The sequence below is a fragment of the Prionailurus viverrinus genome, chromosome A1, assembly GCF_022837055.1.
Source record: "Prionailurus viverrinus isolate Anna chromosome A1, UM_Priviv_1.0, whole genome shotgun sequence".
Taxonomy (NCBI): domain Eukaryota; kingdom Metazoa; phylum Chordata; class Mammalia; order Carnivora; family Felidae; genus Prionailurus; species Prionailurus viverrinus.
Genome location: NC_062561.1, coordinates 129,711,835 through 129,730,431, shown reverse-complemented (window position 1 = coordinate 129,730,431; position 18,597 = coordinate 129,711,835). Strand labels below are relative to the sequence as shown.

The 18,597-nt window shown below is 41.9% G+C and overlaps 1 long non-coding RNA gene across 2 annotated transcripts; it reads right to left on the bottom strand.

Annotated features, from left to right (window-relative positions):
* Positions 1 to 760: 760 nt before the first annotated feature.
* On the bottom strand, positions 761 to 9,116 carry LOC125162919 (uncharacterized). Of its 2 annotated transcripts, XR_007151215.1 has the most exons (4): positions 7,998 to 9,116; positions 4,252 to 4,441; positions 1,815 to 1,978; positions 761 to 917 (listed from the first exon to the last, which is right to left on the bottom strand). It is a non-coding gene; the product is annotated as an uncharacterized LOC125162919 (long non-coding RNA). The 2 variants fall into 2 exon arrangements; XR_007151214.1 differs by having other exon boundaries at positions 761 to 1,978.
* Positions 9,117 to 18,597: the final 9,481 nt, after the last annotated feature.

Below are 18,597 nucleotides of genomic sequence, written 5' to 3'. Positions count from 1 at the left end.
CTCGGTGTTCAGGATTCTGTGCCAAGCGCCGGGGTAAAAACAAAACAAAACAAAACACCCTGTCCAACCACAGCTATTCTCGCAGTTGGCAAAGGAGTGGCCTGGCACTCTTCCTCTAGGGATTCTGCATGTCCCCTGGAAGGCAGTAGACTGCTCGCTCCCCAGGTATTTTTGTTTCTTATGTAATTGTGCACTCGTTTCAACTCAGCCTACACGTTCGCACTTGCAGGTAAAGCCGATCTTTCTTTCAGTCAGACACACAATACACACTGAGTCATGTGTAGAAGGCCTGTACAATGTTTTTATTGTGAACAGAGCCCCAAGGGCCTCGTCTTACAATCCTCACGTGTGCGTCACCCCCACAGAGAGGGGGCTGCCCGTGGCCATCTGCACAGAGCCCCAGGAGGCCTTGCATGAGCAGTGAGCTGTCACCTTGCCCACCCAACGCTGGCCTTCCAGGAGCTGGTGGCTCCAGACTTTCCCAGGCACTTATACCACAGCCTTCTTTACAGTTTGTTCACCTTCTTCTCTTTCCTTGCACTTTTATTGTCCCCTTTCCTCTGTCTCCATGGTTCTGTTAAAACTCTCTGCCTCATGTATTTTCTGATTTGCTTCGTCTTCTTGTGTCCTGGAAAGCTGCATTAGCTCGCTGTTCTGTAAAGCACAGAGGCCGTCCCCTTTCTCTTTCTTCCATACTCCCCAGAGCCTCTTCTGTGCTCCCACCCCAACCCCACGTGTCAGTTCACCTCTATTCTCTGCCACCAACCTCTCTCTGTCGTTGTTATATCCATTCTCGACAGTCTGGAGGCGCCATCCTGAACAGGGAGACTCCGTGTGTTGAAACGATTCAGTGCGTGGGCCCAGGGGCCCGGCTGCTTGGGTAAGCTCCAGGAAGCCATATAGCATCTCTAAATCTCCTGTTCTCCGAAAGTCAAATGGGATAATGAAAGTCCCTACTTCTTAGAATTGTTACAAGCCCCACGTTAAGTTGCGTAACTCCAGGGTTTGGTTTCCAGACCAATATACGTTACTGGTTGAGTGATCTTGGCCAAGACACCGAGCTTCTCTCTGCCTCACTGTCCTTGCTTCTGACATGAGAGTGCTAATAATAGGACCTACTCTGTTGGTATATTGGGAAGATTAGTTAATAAACATAAAAATGCCTGGGATAGTGCCTGGAACACAGGAGCCTTCCTCAAAGTTGTCCAATGTGACACTTATTCATGAATGTAAGATGCCTAGAATGGCTGTCTAGAATAGCTGGAGACCCTCAAGAGGGGGTATTTACTCATTTGCTGGAAATTTTTATTCCTTTTGCTCTCTGTTCTTTGGCTGCCCATCTCCTGGGAAGCCCGATCATGACCATTCTGATCAGACTCTGCTTTCATAAGGGCTTTTCTCTGCCTTCTGCACCAAATGAAAACCAAGCTGTGCAGAAGCCCGGCTGGTAAACATACAACTGAAAACTGAAAGAAGGGAATAATACAGCAGATTTTCTCTTATAGTCTACTTTGCTTTTCTGTCATTTTTATCAGTGGAACATGTCCTCCTCTTTCTCAATAGTTTTGTAAAACACCCTTTGCAAATTACATCATCCTTAATTTCTCTCCTTAAATGAGAAAATGTATGTAAAGAGCTTAGAGCAGAGTTTTGGACTCCATAAATTGTCACTCTTACTTGTTTTATTCTTGTGAGTCTACTATAGCCACATTATAGAATACTCAGAAGAGAAAGGAAAGAGGGAAGAACTTTCCTAAAGTAACCACCTATGGTCATTTTATACTTTCAAATTTAAATGCACTATGAGAACTCACATTTTAAAGGAACTCTCCTGGGATGCCTGGTTGGCTCAGTCGGTTGAGCATCTGACTCTTGATTTCCACTCAGGTCCTGATCCCAGGATTGTAGGATCGAGTCCCGCATCAGTCTCCACATGGTGGCTGCTTAAGCTTCTCTTGCTCTCCCCAGCTCATATGCTCTCAAAAAATAATAAATAATAAATAAATAAAGTAAATATCTTGAGAATAATTTCAGAAAGTGAAGTTTCTTTTTGATATGAATTAGACCCTTCAAGATTGCAAGATAAGGATGTAGCTACTTGGTAATATGAGGAAGCTCACATTGAGTTATCATCTCCTCAAGTGATCTTCAGGTCAGAACATTCTTAGCATCCCTTTGAAGATATCCTGGACATCAGTGTCCCTTCTATTTATATTTTCCAAGACAGAAAATGTTCATTTGTCATCAACCAACTCAAAGGATAGAATATACCATCAGATCGCCTCAGAAGTACACGACTTCACTTTTCTCAGAGGTGAGGCAATGTCATGGGATGTTGATAATACATACATGAAGGTTAAAGCTCAGGAATCCCACCCCCCCCCCTTTTTTTTTTGTAAAAACAACAGCCATCTTGGTGTACCTTCTGTAGGAACTCAGCTTTTCATATAAGTGGTTCCTTTGAAGTGTGGTACACGGTGATAGCTCTTCTGATTACCAGAGCCTTTATATTCTGTGCCTTTACTGCCCCTCCCCTGTCCACACTAAAATATTCCTCACATAAAGCCACTTAAAGCTTTTCTTTCACAGCAAGAAAGAATATGAATATGACTAAGAAAACCTTTGAATTTAGAGAAATAATTGAAACTCCTTAGAGTATAGTGTCCTAATGGGTAAGAGAACTTCACAACAGCAATAAAATTGTCAGCTTTTAATAATAAGCTGCATTTTCATGGCACTTTGTCATTTGTAAAGCATTTTTTAACAGTCATTATAATATTTAATCATTTGTTTACTTATTCCTTCAACACCAGGACCACATCATGACTTTTGTGGGCCCTAGGCACTTCTCTGTTCTTAGGCCCTTCCCCCATTAAAAAAACCAAAACATTAAAATAGTCTAATAAATTTTTGTGGCCCTAAAAATCCTTCATTTTTCTGATATGAAGAAAAAAGTAAAACAAGTTCTATTCTAGGGGCGTCCGGCTGGCTCAGTCGATGGGGTGTGAGACTCTTAATCTCAGGGTTTGAGTTCGAGCCCCACATTGAGTGAGGAGATTACTTAAAAATAAAACCTTTAGAACTAACTAACTAACTAACTAACTAAATAAATAAATAAATAAAAGTTCTATACTAACAGTCCTGTCTTTTTCTTCTGATTTTAAGAAAAATCAAACATTTTCACGGCCCCCTAAAAAATATTGTGGACCCTGAGCCTACCATGCTTACTGGATAAGGCAGCCCTGCTCCTCAGCCTGTGCCAGATGTGGGCTGCGGGTTAGAGATACAAAGATGAATGTACATGGCTCCCATCCTAAGGAACTCAGCAGCCTTGGGGAAGCAGACCTCCAAACAAGCCAGTGTGACACCCCACAGTCAGGGCTACCAGTGAGGCTGTTAGCAGGTCTCCCAAGAGCATGGGGGGGCCAGTTGTAACTCGGCACAGAGCGGGAAGATGGCTCTGTAGAGGAAACATAGCCTGAATGGCTCTTTAAGACAGCATTTTTCAGCAATTTTGTGTTGAAGGCCCAGTTTCAAATTTTAGAATTTTTGGCAGGCCACTTGAGGAACTGAGAAGTAAACACTGGGCCAAAGAAGCAAGTTTCACAGAATTGTAGAAACTTGCTATTAATCTCAGTATATGGTGACAGAACATGATTTTATATTCTGATCAATACTCAAGGTTTAATTTTGCTACCACCGTGGGTGCATACCATTGCCTCAGTGTCAGCCGACTGTGTCAAACTGAGCAGTTCCTGTGGCGCTAGATGGAGGAGGACCCTGAGAGTGAGTGCTGGGAGACTCAACTCAGGGCATCTAGCTGGTTCTAGGGGGAGACCACAGGCTCAATGGAGGGTGAAAAACCTTTCCTTTCTGATTATATAAAAGACTAGTCAGGGCAGAAAATAATTCTCAGTGCTGGGGAAAAAATAAAACCAAAACAAACCAAGGCGATAACATTTAGCTTCATTTATGAACAAAAAATTGTATTCTAGACATCAATCAAGTTTGGCAAAATTTTGTCAAATCAAATTTGACAGCTGCGACGTGTTCAAGATACACCAGCTGCCAAGCTACAGTGTTGAAATCTACTACTGTCAGGATAATAACAACAGACACTTACAGCATCCCAGGGACCATTCTGAGAACTCTGTATTTGTTTTTAATCTTCATAATAATCCTACTAAGTGTTATTATTATCCCCATTTTAAAAATGAGAAGACTGAGACACAGAGACTTTAGATGACCTACCTTAGTAACTGACAGAGCTGAGATTTGAACGCAGGCCTTCTTGGCTCCAAGATCTGTGCTGTTAATCACTGCACTTCACCCCCTGTATGAATGCCTCTGGCACATCCTCCACTGCGTTGTATCTGGCCACCATTACTAGATCAGCCTCACACAGAAGCAGCTTCACAGCACTTCACAGAAGGCTTCTTACCTGACCGTGCAGAACGGAATAGGAATCTGCTCACCCCAAGTGAACAACACAGAAGGCCTTTGAGAAGTTACAATCCATGGGGAACATTGATTTTGCCAAACAGAGAATGTGGACAAATGGCTCAATCCCAAGACAGATTTCATACAACTTCTCAGACAGTCCTACAGGAACAAGCAACCCATCACTAGTAACAGTGGCAGGCCCTCTGAAGTATAGGGTGCTCCATTGACTGCATTTCAGATAAATGACAAATAATTTTATTTGTTTATGATAAGTTATGTCCCAAATATTGCATGGCACATATGTATTGCAAAGGATTCTTTGTTGTTTCTCTAGAATTCAGAGTTGAGTGGGTGTTTAGTATTTTTATTTGCTAAATATGAAAACCATAAGCAGTAGCCAACTTAACATGCATGCTCATACAGGCCACAGGCCCTGATTCCTTCCTCCATGGTTCCTCCATTTCTCATCCAGGTCCCTGGAATCCCATGACCATAAAGAACATGCATGTGAGCCTTTGTCTCAGCCCCAGCTTTCTGGGAGCCCAGACTACAAACCACCTGGGCAAAGATTTTGTCAGGCAATGAGGTAGCCATAATGCTCACCATCACTCTGTAAGACAGGCACTGTTACCACCATCATGGCACCCAAATTACAAATAAGGAAACTTAGGTTCAGGAAGTTCTGTCCATTTGCCAGAATTCACCCTCAGCTGCTCTAGGTCCACCAGCCTCTTACTAGAGAAGAGCTCTCCAGATTCTTCTTGAGAGACACTGAAACATTATTGGAATGAGCATTAATTGGTTTAGATAACCATTGATTCATTTAATAATGAACTCCATTTGTTGAAAGAAACTCCCGCGGCCTTGCAGTCAAAGGGATGAAGTAGCATAACACACTGAGAGAATCAGTCTCAAAGCAGCCATAATATCAAGATGCCCAACTTCTCTTGCTTTGTGCCAGTTGGAATGATCAAAGTGAAAACATGCAGTTTTCAACCTCAGCTCTTCACAATAAAACTAGCAGCACAGTTTTATTTCTATGTGTAACTAAATATCATGTGTTCATTCTAAAAGTGAGGACTGACTGCAGAAAGAGTTTCAGCAAGTCTTGAAATTATACTTGCCTTTAATCTGCATCAGAAAGTTTGTTTTCTTTCCCAGTAGCCTTCTAATAAGCCATATATATATATATATATATATATATATATATGTATATATGTGTGTGTGTGTGTGTGTGTGTATAATCAGTTGGAACAATTAGAGAAAAATAACAAGGTTAGAGAAAACCTGTGTCAAAGCACTTGTACCTAGTGGGTTTACACAGGAATGAAACCACCTTGCAAACTTTCAAAGATGAAGCCAAACCTTGGTAGTAAATAAACCTAAAATGAGGAGGAAGTTTTCTTTTCTACATACACTCTATGAAATGGAACCTCTTTCTTGTCCCTCTTAGTCTGCTGGGATCTTCCTTACGTAGGAAGGAAGTTACAGGAATGAACCATCTTGTGGAGGTGAGAAAAGCTCTCTCTGCGGTGACTGGATTTGCTCCTGGAATTGGCGCCCCCTGTAGCTCTCCAGTCAGGCTTGTTCTTACAGCCCAGAGAAGCAGGTGGATTGGATGGCTGGCTCCAGTGACCTATGGCTGCCTGCCCAGTCCCTTGGGCATTGCAAGGCCCCACCTTCTACCTGGCCTGTGGCCTCTGACCCTGGCCCTGTGGCCAACATGAAAGTGGGGGCGGTAGGGGGAGGATAGGTATCAGGCTGCCTGGGCCCAGGCCACAGATGAAAGAGTCACTTGTTTCCATTCCTCAAGCTCACTTGTGAGGTCCTGGGAGCTGCAGAACTGGTATTTCTCCAAATCCTGGCAGCTCACGTGGCCGTGTAGACAAGCTGTCCTGACAGTCGTACATGTGTATATGTGGTGCATGGGTGGCGGCAGTCTGGCTTCCAGTCCCAGCTCTGCGATCGACTCGCTCTGGAACTTCAAGGAGCCCCCTTCGCCTCTCAGGAGCCTCATTTTCTTCATCTGTGAAATGGAACTGTTGGATCCCTGTAGGTGGTTGGGCAGGGGTAGGGAGTAAGGTGCAGGGCAGGGGGCTGCTAAGTAGGCAGTTCCCAGGGATCTATAATCCTCCTCACCACCACTCCCAGAGTGAGCTAAAATCATCCCACTTTTATCTGTCTTATGTTGTGTACATGCACATAAGGTTTTCTTTGAAAAAAGGGGTTCCATTGCTTCTAAAAACCAATAGAGTAGGCTATCCCTAAGTGACCTGCCAAATGTATTATTCTATGATTCCATGTTTCCAAAACAAAAGTTCAGACTTCGCTTTTTTAAAGGGTTGTGTGCTACTTGTGCGGGTGAGAAATGATGATACGTAACGATATGTTTCTGTTACTGAAGACTCTTCTGTGGCCTCCCCAAGGGGACCTATAATGTTTCCAGAGCCCAGGCCCCCTCCCTTGTTACACCTGATAAAAGCTCCCATGTTAATTATTTAGCCACTGGTGCTGACTGGAACATAGTTGTATAATGAAACTGCCTTGAAAACATTTCCGCGTGTAACATACGGCTGTTGCGATTTAAACATATTTTTTCTTCTTTCCTATCAGCAGTTATTTTATGGACTGGGCTTAGCTGGCTTGGCAACAAAGGGCACTGGATTGGTGAATTATTCATGTAATCTACATTTCCTGGCTGCTGTAGATAATTGACAGGTGTCATGTCACCTTTTACAAACGTCCCACAATTAGGGACTATATATCAGTGTTTGACTTCGAAGTAAAGCTCCCTTTCCAAGCCAGTTTCATATTTTATTTACAGCTTGGTGGCGTTTTTGACTTGGCTGTCTATTTCTCTCACTTTCCATTCCAAGCCTTTTGCTCCACTTAATATAACCAGGAACATTTAAATAATAAGACTCCCTCTCAGTTTGCTAAAGGCAGTCACTCATTGCTGCCGTGTTTTATTCATTCAGCCATTATGTTAGTCAATTTCTTGATTTAAGAAACCCAGGATAAAATGCAGCTGTAAGGAAACCATGATATAAATCTGTTTTTATGACTTGTTTGGTTCACAGGGAGAAAACTAAAAGCAAATCTTCCCGGGGTCTGACACAAGTTGTAAACTGTGGGGAAAGTTAGCTAGTTAAAGAATATGATTTACTTAATAGGAGCAATGGAACATTTCGGATCTCCACCAGAGCTGGAAGTTTTCTAACATCAGGAATAAAGCCAAGGTGAGTTCTACTTAGGCCCAGTGAGAAAAATCCGGTATGAAAATAAACCTGGAATTGATAACCCTGAAGACTAATGAGAGGACACAGCCATAAATTAAACACGGTGAGTGAAATGGAACCTTCGAAATTCTCTAGTCCTACCCTTCCACTTTACCTAACAAGAAATTGAGGCCTACGGCATGCAAGGGCTTGCCCACCATCCCAACCCTAGTTAGTGGAAAAGCTAAAAGCTGGGTCGGCTCATTCCTATTCCAGCACTTTCACTGCGCTGCAAGGCCACGGATCATTCTTGTTCCCTCTTCAGTATCCACTCACCTCTTCTGCTGCCGACAGTTACTTGCTGTTCCTTGGGAGAAGTCACCTCATTCTCAGTTGGGTGATTTGTTTGGAATCCTCTCAGGCCTACTCTAGGTGTGAGCACAGTTGACTAAGTCCATCGGTGAATCCATGTTCCCAAAGGGATGCTTCAGCAATGGCCATGTGACCCAAATCAGACCAGGGAGAGGCAGTGAATCCCAGCATTTGCACAGGCTACTGGAAGAGATTTTCTGTCCCACTAGATTGGGTGGTATGAGGTTATGGGGTCTGCAGCTTCTACAGATCTTATGCTCTCTGCACGGAAGAGGCTGGAACTGCAGGGAACGGGTGGGGAAACATGTCTTGTGATACCTGAGGGTGAATCCTGCAACACAAAAAAACTGAGCAGAGAGAGCAAACCTTGGTTAAGTAAACATATCATTTATCTTCTAAACTAGGACAACTTCGAGAATGAAACCGGGCAAGACATACACCAAACCAGATAGGATGCATAAACAGGACTATCCTGGGCAAACAGGAACATATGGTCCTCCCGCTCTACGATGGCATCATCTGACCTGCTGGGTTTAGCCTGGCCTCTGGATTAAGCTAGCTGAATTAAGCTGGCACTCTCTCTGGCCTTTTAGTTTAGGTGACAGTGAACTCACGTCACTGTTGAAGCTGGTTGGAGTTAGGAATTTTGTAACTTGCACATAATAGCTTTAACCAACACAAAAAGGCTGCTTCCTAATTGTTTTGCTTTCTGAAATCTTGTCCTATATCATATTTGAAGCTTGCAATGAAAGGTAATAATTACACACTTAGATTTTAATAAATGTTAAAGCTTCATATTTAACATTTTATTTCAAATAATAAAAACTAACACATGTAGAAACTTTACAGGTTACAGAGGACTTCCAAATGAAGTATCTCATTTGCACTAATCCCCCTGTGAAATAAGTATCACCCAAGGTTCACACGGCTCATGTGGCATATATGCAAAGGTGACTTTTGGCAGGGAGAAAAACACCCACCACACTGAGCTTTATTGTTTGCCAATTTCTTTTTTAACATTTATTTATTTTTGAGAGAGCACACACAAACAGAGAAAGGGCTGACAGAGAGGGAGCCAGAGGATCTGAAGCAGACTCTATGCTGACAGTGATGTGGGGCTCAGTCTCAAACCATGAGATCATGACCTGAGCCCAAGTCAGATGCTTAACCGACTGGGCCACCCAGGTGGCCCTACTGTTTGCCAATTTCTGTGGTGTGAATGTTCCAACAATAGCCAATTTCAAGGCATCATCCTGACATCACTGGATGTGGAGTTGGGAAGAGAGGCATTGGCTCTAGAGAGCCCACTCCGATACTCCACTGCATGGAATGTGACTCTAAGACTTTCAACTCCATTTCTTTTTTTTTTTTTTAATTTTTTAAATGTTTATTATTTATTTTTGAGAGAGAGAGGAGACAGAGCATGAGCAGGGGAGGGGCACAGAGAGAGGCAGGCACAGAATCTGAAGCAGGCTCCAGGCTCTGAGCTGTCAGCAGAGGGCCCAAGGCAGGGCTCGAACTCACGAACTGCAAGATCATGACCTAAGCTGAAGTTGGACGCTTAACCAACTGAGCCACCCAGGTGCCCCACCACTTCTTAAATTCATCCTATTTTTCTGTTCCACGTGTTTGGTGTGAGACGGTCGCTTCTGAATTGTGGTCTCATAACGATGGCAGATGTGCCTCAGAGCCGGTGGTACTTCAAGCCTGCAAAAGAGATTTCTCCAGAGCAGAGCTGCAATGGCAAGCCCAGCCCAGACCTTGTGTTTCCAAAGTCTGTCTGCCCGGATGCCTGCCCTCAGCATGTGTCTGGGACTTCAGCATTTGCTGTGCTCCCCACTTGGATGAGGCTACTCGCCTGTCCCCTCCCCCTCCTCCCTCCGCCACTCTGCTTCTGCTTATCCTGCAGCTGGTTAGGTGACTTGTCCATGTCTTTTGCTCCTCCAGGGCCGCTACATGTAATAAAGAGCAGTACTGCCTCCCTTTACCACAGAGTGAGAAGCCAAGGCCTTGGAAGGTCTTCTGTCCTAGAGTCCTATGGGCTGGCTCAGTGACAGCAACTCTCTGTGCTATTCTCTCTCTGGTTGCTGCTGTCAGACCTAAGCTCCCACAGTGAAGGGGACACTTACAAAGCCTGTTCCCAATTATGATCTCATTTGAAGGCATTGACCGGATTGTGAGCTAAATGCTTTGCCTCAGCAGAGAGAGTTAGGAGAAGGGTTGAGTCATGTGAAAACCCTAGTGGCAGTAACCTAATTTCCAGTCCTGGGGCTTAGGGGAAATTAGTCTAGCTTTGGAGGGCTTGCCTTACAAGCTTGAACTTACTGGCTGTGAGCAAATGCCACCATAACCTTAATTGTCAAAAAGTATGGAGCCATTGGACTGCATGGTAAAAATAAATTTGCATCTTTGACATGCAAAATACATAAACATTGAAAATTAAGAAAGTCTTCTAGTAACATTTCAACTCAAATATTTCGAGACTACTTTTCAGTTGCGACTGATATGCCCTGTGAGTTGGGGAGGAAGAGAACAATGACACCATGGTAGTGACAATGGCTGGTTGTCTCTACCTCTGTGGTGGATGCTCCCCTGTCCACTCTCAGAAGAATGATTTTAAAAATCACTTAGGTTTCATTTTAGAGTAGATTTTCATACTTGTGCTTGAATACGGGGCACATCAGAGCACCTGAGCATTCCCTTAGAACAACTTAAGGAAGCAAGTTTGTGGATAACTGGAAAGCTGCCCTCTCTCTCCAGGCTGCCCTCCTGCAAGGGCAATTCCTGGGGGAATAAAGGGTCCTTTTCCAGAACGATTCAAATCTGGAAGGTGATTCATGCCCCCTCTAGTTTTTCCCATAGAGGAGATTATAGTGACTGTGCTTCCTACCGCTTTTCCACATGCAAAGAAAATGCAGTTGCAGTATATCAACCATAACTTTTCTCTTTTGTGTATCAGAACTAATGTGCAAAAGATGTGGAGCATAAACTCACAGTGAAGGCCATAGTTCAGTTCCGTTTCTGAGCTTGTGATCTGGTGGAGGGTCTGACCTGCCAAACACAGGCAACAATCCATTGCAGTTTATAATAACGAGTTAAGTTGATACGGATGGCTAAGGCTGTGAGAGCTGAGAAGAACTGGAAAAATCAGAGGAGAATTTGAAAAGAAGGGAAGACTTACGCTGGGCCTCAACAGCTGGCCAGGAAAAGGAGGACATTCCAGCAGAGCAGAATGAGAGCATTATGCACCACACGGTGGCATGAATGTCTTGGTGGGGGGGGAGGGCTGATGCAAAAGTACCATTAAGTAGCTAGGGTTCTCCCATGGAAAGTAGGCCAAAGGTTTACAAAACAAGCTTCTCAATAGAGAAGGTGTGAGTAGTTCATAAGGTTAAGAACAAGAGGACCCTGCCCTGAAAGATAAAGTGGCAAATCCGGCCACCATTAGCTGGGACTCAATCTTAGTTAACATGCATCAGACTGTGAGGAAGAATTATACTTCTTGGAACATATTCAGACTGAAAAGTCCTCCTGATGTTTTCAGCTGATGAGCAAACTGGATTTTGCACAACTGACTTGATTTGCTATATAGTCATTGTTGTCACTAAGATGACCCCCAATAGAAACTAAACATTGACAAATTCGTGAATTATTTAAAATTTTGGGCTCTGTGTGGCTGGTATTCTGGGCCCAAAGAATACAGAAGTAATGAAAATGAGAAGCATTAGGGGTTGAAATGTCTACTTATTTCTGAAAGCCTGAAGTGACTGATAAATGAAGGACAAGGAGAACACGGTGACTTAAGAGGTGTCTACTGTGGTAGAACCCCCATGGGACCTACATTTCCATCAAGCTAATCACCAGTTTTCCCTTACAGGACATGGAAGGACCAAAAGTTCTGGATCTCTCTACAGCACAGTATGTTTGTTGTTTGTTGTCATGTTTACAGTTTAAAAAGTTTCGGCTCATGTGTAGGAACAGGCTGATATGCTCCTCCTATAGCCCCCAGATAAACAAGCCTCTAGTGTAAGGAACTGAGCCCTAAAGAAGGAAGCACTGAGTGGAGACGCAGTGCATGTCTCAGGCAGAAATCAAGTCAAGCCAGATATTCCACCCACAGCAACTCGAAAAAGTGGAAAAAACCCCAGTATATGCAAATATCAGACAGTGGGGCCTCACAGTAGATGAGTTCCACTCTTTGTAAGAAAAGTAAGCAAGCCGTTGGAGGAAGTTAGCGAATCTCCTTTCGTAAATATCAAGGAATTTTTAATATGGTATTTAGAGACAAGGAAATGGGAATAATAGCCCTTTCTGTTGGTTTCCTTCAAACTTCTGCTCCCAAATATCTTTTTATGAGATAGAAAATTTTAATATTATTGCGGAAATGAAAAGCCCAAAGTGATCAAGTAAAAACTTTACAAGTGAGTAAAAACAGGAAAAGAAAATGCTTTGACACATATTGAGACTCTGAACTGCAAACAACAAAGGTTCTGCTAGGTTTCCCTGGAGAAACGGGAGGTTGACCAGGAGAATGCATGTGGACTGGAAGCAGATGCTGAAGTTTCCAGAAAGAATGGCAGTTCTGGGTCCTGCTGTTGTCCCATATCTATCCGGTAGGCCCACTCGACTCGTTCCCTTTTCTCCCCTGACCACGTTCATGGCTTCCTTGTAGTCTCTGCTTCCTCGGCCAGTGTGCACATGCCATTATGGCTCTCTGGACCCTCCCTAATAGAGGTCCTTCCCATTGAGCTCCCTCTTACTAATGAACACATTCTTGCTGCACCTTCAATTCTCAGGAGACAGAATCTGACTGGTCCCGTTCACCTATTGGTTCCAGGTTACATTAGAGGCCATTTCCAGCCAATTCAGTGGTTACCTTCAGGTCAGGTGTCTGCCTCTGGTCCAATTCCTAGGAGCAAATGATTGGTGGGAAGTAAAAGGCTGTGTTCAGGGCATTTCTCACTAGAAGTGTCTGGGGTGTAAGCAGGCTCTGATTGCTGTCTCTATTACAAAATAATGATAATTAGCTTTTCTTCAGAGCTAGAAAATTTTCTCTTAAACTTGAGCTTGAGGACATTTTTATTATTTTATTCATGCATTTATCCATTCTGACTCATTTTCTATCATAAAATATTTAAGGTGATTTACAAATCTATATATAATAAAGATCAAATAGTTGAGAAATGAAAGCAAGTTCTTATTGTCCTAAGAAAAATCAAAAGCCAGGAGCAAAATTGTCACTGCATAGTACATAAAACTTGACTTTGGAAAATAACCAAAGGTGGGCCTTGAATTTGTCTCTAAATCTGAAACCTGCCAAACTTAATAACAGTTGACTAGGTACAAGGCAAAAGTCCTGACAGAAAGTGCCATTTACATTCTATTAGGTTACTAACCAAGCCAATTCTGTGGAAGCCTATCCCTCCAAAGAGACATATACACTCTCATTCTCTCATTCTCTTTTTGGTAATTTATGGGCCACCAGGATGGGAAAGGACTCTAGATTATGTCTCAAGGCTTCTTCTGGTCCTGACTTCTTAAGGATGGTTGAGATTTCATTGACCAAGCAAGAAAACAAATCATAAAGAAGGCAAGATTTTACATAGTTAAAACCAACCTCCAATACAATTTCAGTACATTGAAGCCTTATCCCCCAGCCCCTTAAAAAATTAGAGACATAGTTTGAAAGTTCAAAAGGCACATCATAAATTTCTCATTTCTTTTTTATTGTTCATTGTAAGGCAAGAAGTACATAGGAAGGCGGACTCAGTGATTTTTCCACTCTCCAGTTTTTTGCTTGTAGCATTTTTGACATTCTCAGATTTTCTGAGGCTCTTTATTTACAATTTTTTCCTTCTTTTGATTATAGAGCAGCAAAAAGTACTAGAAAGCTTGGTCCTGGTGCATGAACAAGGATGAGCTCTACCCTAGAGCACCAGGCCTGCCATGCTGGATGAGATGCACTGTGGGAGCTCAGGAAAGTGAAAGGGATGTTCCCTTGAAGACTGAACCTGGGAATCATTCCATTTAAAAAGGAGAGCTATTTGTCCGACTCTTAATTTCAGCTTATGGTTTGTGGGATTGAGCCCCGTGTCAGGATCTGTGTTGACAGCTTGGGGCCTGCTTGAGATTCTCTCTCTGCCTCTCCCCCACTCATGCACGCTCTCTCTCTTGCTTTCTCTCTGTTAAACAAATAAACATTAAAAATAAAATAAAAGGGCAGCTATTGTTTCATATTCATTGAGCAGCCACCATGTTCTAAATACATATGAAGCACGTATGTGACTTGACATTTGACAAGAGGAGAGTATTTTTTATAGTTACTGATTTGATGATTGTATGGAAAGGGGTAGAAGGGATTCTTGGTGCTTTAAGTCTTGCTAACTGACAAAAATGTCACAAGATGGTGATCCTGAAAAACCATTTACAATATTCAATTAACAATAATTAAGGCACTCCTTACTGACTTGCTAAATAGCAAAAATTGGTACTTGGCATTCCCAGGGGATGAGACAAAAGATAATAAGTACCCAAAATGTAAAGACAATCGAAATGAAACCAATTATGACCAAATTATATTACTCAGATAGAAACACAAGTTGAATCAGGAATATTTAAGTTTTTGACAAGAAATATTAAAAAGAGATACAGTAACATTTTACTATTAATTGATCATCTAATCTAGTTTAGCTCTGGGAAGGGAGCTGCTTTATAAATGTTCAAGTTTTATATATGTTGATAAGGGACCACCATCTCTTATAAGAACCTCATATTTTTAGGAGTTAGCAAGGGCTAATTTTCTGTTAATATAGCTAATAATGAACCCTAATTGATTCTATTACCAATAGTCTTGAAAAGACAGCTAATTTAGTCCATCTTTTCATAATCACATACTCACATACTAATACTAATTTGATTTACTTTATTCAACGTTAGTAATTTTCAACTATTCTCCATCAGCTAATTTTCTATGGCATTAAGACAAAGATTATTTTTTCCCTACCTTTTTACAGTTTTTTCTCAACTGCTCTGTTTTTATTCTTCACTTCCTCATCAATTTCCCTTCTTCCACCTCTTCCATAGATTTGAAATTGTACCATCAACTTCAGACTTAAGATAATCCTCCCATATCCAACCCAGTGTGAGTCAAGGGTTGCCTGTATATGCTTATACTGTAGTAAACCTAAAGCATGGAAGACTTTTTAGATTTCATCTAATCCAACCTCCCCATTCCTACATGAATATGTACATATCCATATTTCACATAGTTAAGTCTAAAAACCTAATCCAGTTTGATTTCTGGCAAGGAAAAAAACCAATTAGTACATTTCTCATTACTCAAGCAAGCATCTATAGAATTCTCCTTCAAATCCTCTGGTATCCTCTTCTGTATATCATTTTATATATATTTTTTTCATTTTTCATTTTTCATTTCAGAGAGAGAGAGAATAAGCAAGCAGGGGAAAGGGACAGAGGGAGCGAGAGAGAATCTTAAGCAGGCTTCACACTCACCACAGAACCCAATGCAGGGTTCAAGCCCACGACCCTGGGATCATGACCCAAGCCGAAATCAAGAGTCGGAAGCTCAACTGACTGAGCCACCCAGTCGCCCCAACATCTTAGGTTTTTAAAACTTTTAAGTATGTTTGAAAAAAAATTAAAACATATAAATTAATAATAAAACCGTATAAGTTTGAACAAAACATTCATATTTATATCACAGAGCTAAGCTCAATGAATCAAAACAACTCTGAGGAGGGGATAAATCATGGCTACCTTGCAGAGGTAAACCTATATGTTTGCGTGCGTGTGTGTGTGTGTGTAAATATAAACAGATATGTATATGTATAAATACGTTTTTCAAAAACTTGATCATACTTTTCTGTGGCCTGTTTTTTTTTTCTTAATTATGTTGTAAACAATCTTTCTCTTCAAATTAATAGATATCAATTTTATCAGTTTAATGGCTGCATGAAGGAATGGATGGAGTTTTCTTCATTTGATTAGTCTTCTGTTCAACAACTAGGGTCTTCTGGTTTGCTTGTACACAGATCTTTAAATATTTGTCTGGGATCTACTCATTCAATTGGGATGAATTTCTGCAGGTCATACAGTTAAACCTTCGAATATACATTGAATATGTATTGACAGTAATTGACAATTTGCCCTCCGGAAAGCTGGTTTTATTTTGCATTGGGATGGTCCGTGTATGAAAGCATCAAATAACCCATATCCAGGACAACTTGGGTTTTTCTTTATATGATAAGTGAAAAGAGGTATCTGGTTCCATTTGTATTCATTACTGCTCAGTTTGAAAATGCTTTCATATGTTAAATAGTCATTTCACATTTTGCAAATTTCCAGATTAAGTTCTTTGTCCACTCTTCTTTAGTAAGGATATAGACCCTTTGTTATTTACATCTACAGTCTTGCAAATGATTTTCACAGTCTGTATTTGACTTTTGAATTTGTTCACTGTATTTTTTCCTGGCTATTTTGACGTGCTTGTTTTTTAAAAAATAAATATTAAAATCAGTTGTTATTTTTATTTATTTTTAAATGTTTTATTTATTTTTGGGAAAGCAAGAGAGAGTATGAGCGGGGGAGGGTCAGAGAGAGAGGGAGACACAGAATCCAAAGCAGGCTTCAGGCTCTGAGCTGTCAGCACACAGCCTGATGCTGGACTCGAACCCATGAACTGTGAGATCATGACCTGAGCCGAAGTCGGAGGCTTAACCGACTGAGCCACCCAGGTGCCCTAAAATCAGTTTTTAATAAATTTCAAAAAAATAAATCCATTTGGGAGACTGATAGAGAGGTTGTCAGTTTTTTAAAACTGGTTTTTAAATTTTCAGGATGGACTGTGGACTATGGAAGCTCCTTTGGCAGCTTTGTCATTCATGGAGTGCCTCCAGATGAAAAGGACTAAGCTAGCCATTGTGGGGCTACTAGAATGTTTACATCTGATCCTCGAAGTCAGATCTATGCAAAACAAACAAGTGAAACAACTACCCACAGGTAAATATGAGTAAACATAAGAGGATAGGAAAGCAGTAGCTTTGGAGTTCAGAGTTTGAAAAACTGGTTGTTGAGTGGAACTTGTCGGAAGATGTGTGGTTGTTGGCGAGCCAGTTGGTTTGCTTCGGTGGCATGACTGGTTTAACGTGGGGATTAGATGAATGTGCCACCTTCAATTACACCCTCTGTCTCCTTTAGGGCATATATCCCTTCTGATGTAGTAATGAATTCTCCTTTGGAGCAGAGTACTGACTTGGTGCTCCTAATCCTGGCCATCAGGATATTTTCTTCACTCAAATAAAAGCAATGACCTGATCTAACGTACTTTACTAGGGAGAACGCCTGCCGACCTCTAAGATTTCCATCAAAATTGTAGCTTGCCAAGGTGTAAGCTGACCGCATCCTTTATAGGCATGTGGATCAGCCAGCTGGCAAGTCCTGGCCACCACTCTCGCCAGGCAATCAGCCAACAACCCAGCACTCCAGGCAAGATTCATTCCCACTGCAACATTTATTCTATTTTCTTTTTTTAAGGTGTTAGCTGCATTCTGCTAATTGGGACCTTTTGCAAAGTCTTTCAGGCACTTTGAAGTGTCCGTTCTCCCATCAATTTCTGGTGAAAATTTATAGTCCTGTCACATGGGTCTTCAGCAAGAAATCTGTAAAAAGAGTGAAGGTGATTTTTTTTTCTTTACCTAACTCAGTGTAGCAGAAATGAGGCAGGGGAACTGTCAGTCATTTCTAAGGATGACAATTTTCACTGCTTGACAATCGCAAATGTAAAATTCCACTTATTTGATGATATGCCTGTGTAGAGCCCATCCCCCAGAACCAATGATAAGTGTTGAACAGCAGGTTTGGGGCCTTTTGCTTAGGCATGATAATTTAGGGAAATAGTTAGCTCATCAAAATTGGCCGGGTGCCCTGTTTTCATATTATCCAGACAGAAGTCACTGAACCACAACTTTGCTGCTTAGAAACAGGCACTAAAAGGGAGGGAGTGAGGAACTATGAATAGTTAGCCGGTCACCAATCATGAAGTGTACTTTACACTCAAGGATAAACTGATACATGTTAAATTATGCCTGAAGGTATGTCTGGAAAAGCACTACAGAAGATCTGCTGGCTGGATTCTGGTCTTTCCCCACCAGATGACCTTAAGGAAGACCCAGGACTCTCGGAACCAGGGGTTATTTGCGTGTGAAAGAGAGAGTGCTGATAGATGGCCTGCAAGTTCTAAAGGATTATGTTCTGAGGACTTGATTGAAGAGCCACATCCATCATTTCTCCATCCGGGTACACCTTACTTTAAAACGTCACTCTTGGGGCACCTGGGTGGCTCAGTCGGTTAAGCATTGGCCTTCGGCTCAGGCCATGATCTCATGTTTCATGGGTTCAAGCCCCGTGTCAGACTATTTGCTGACAGCTCAGAGCCTGGAGCCTGCTTCAGATTCTGTGTCTTCCTGTCTCTCTAATCCTCCCCCTCCCTCTCTCTCAAAAATAAATAAAACTTAAAAAAAAAAAAAGGAAATAAAATGTCATTCTT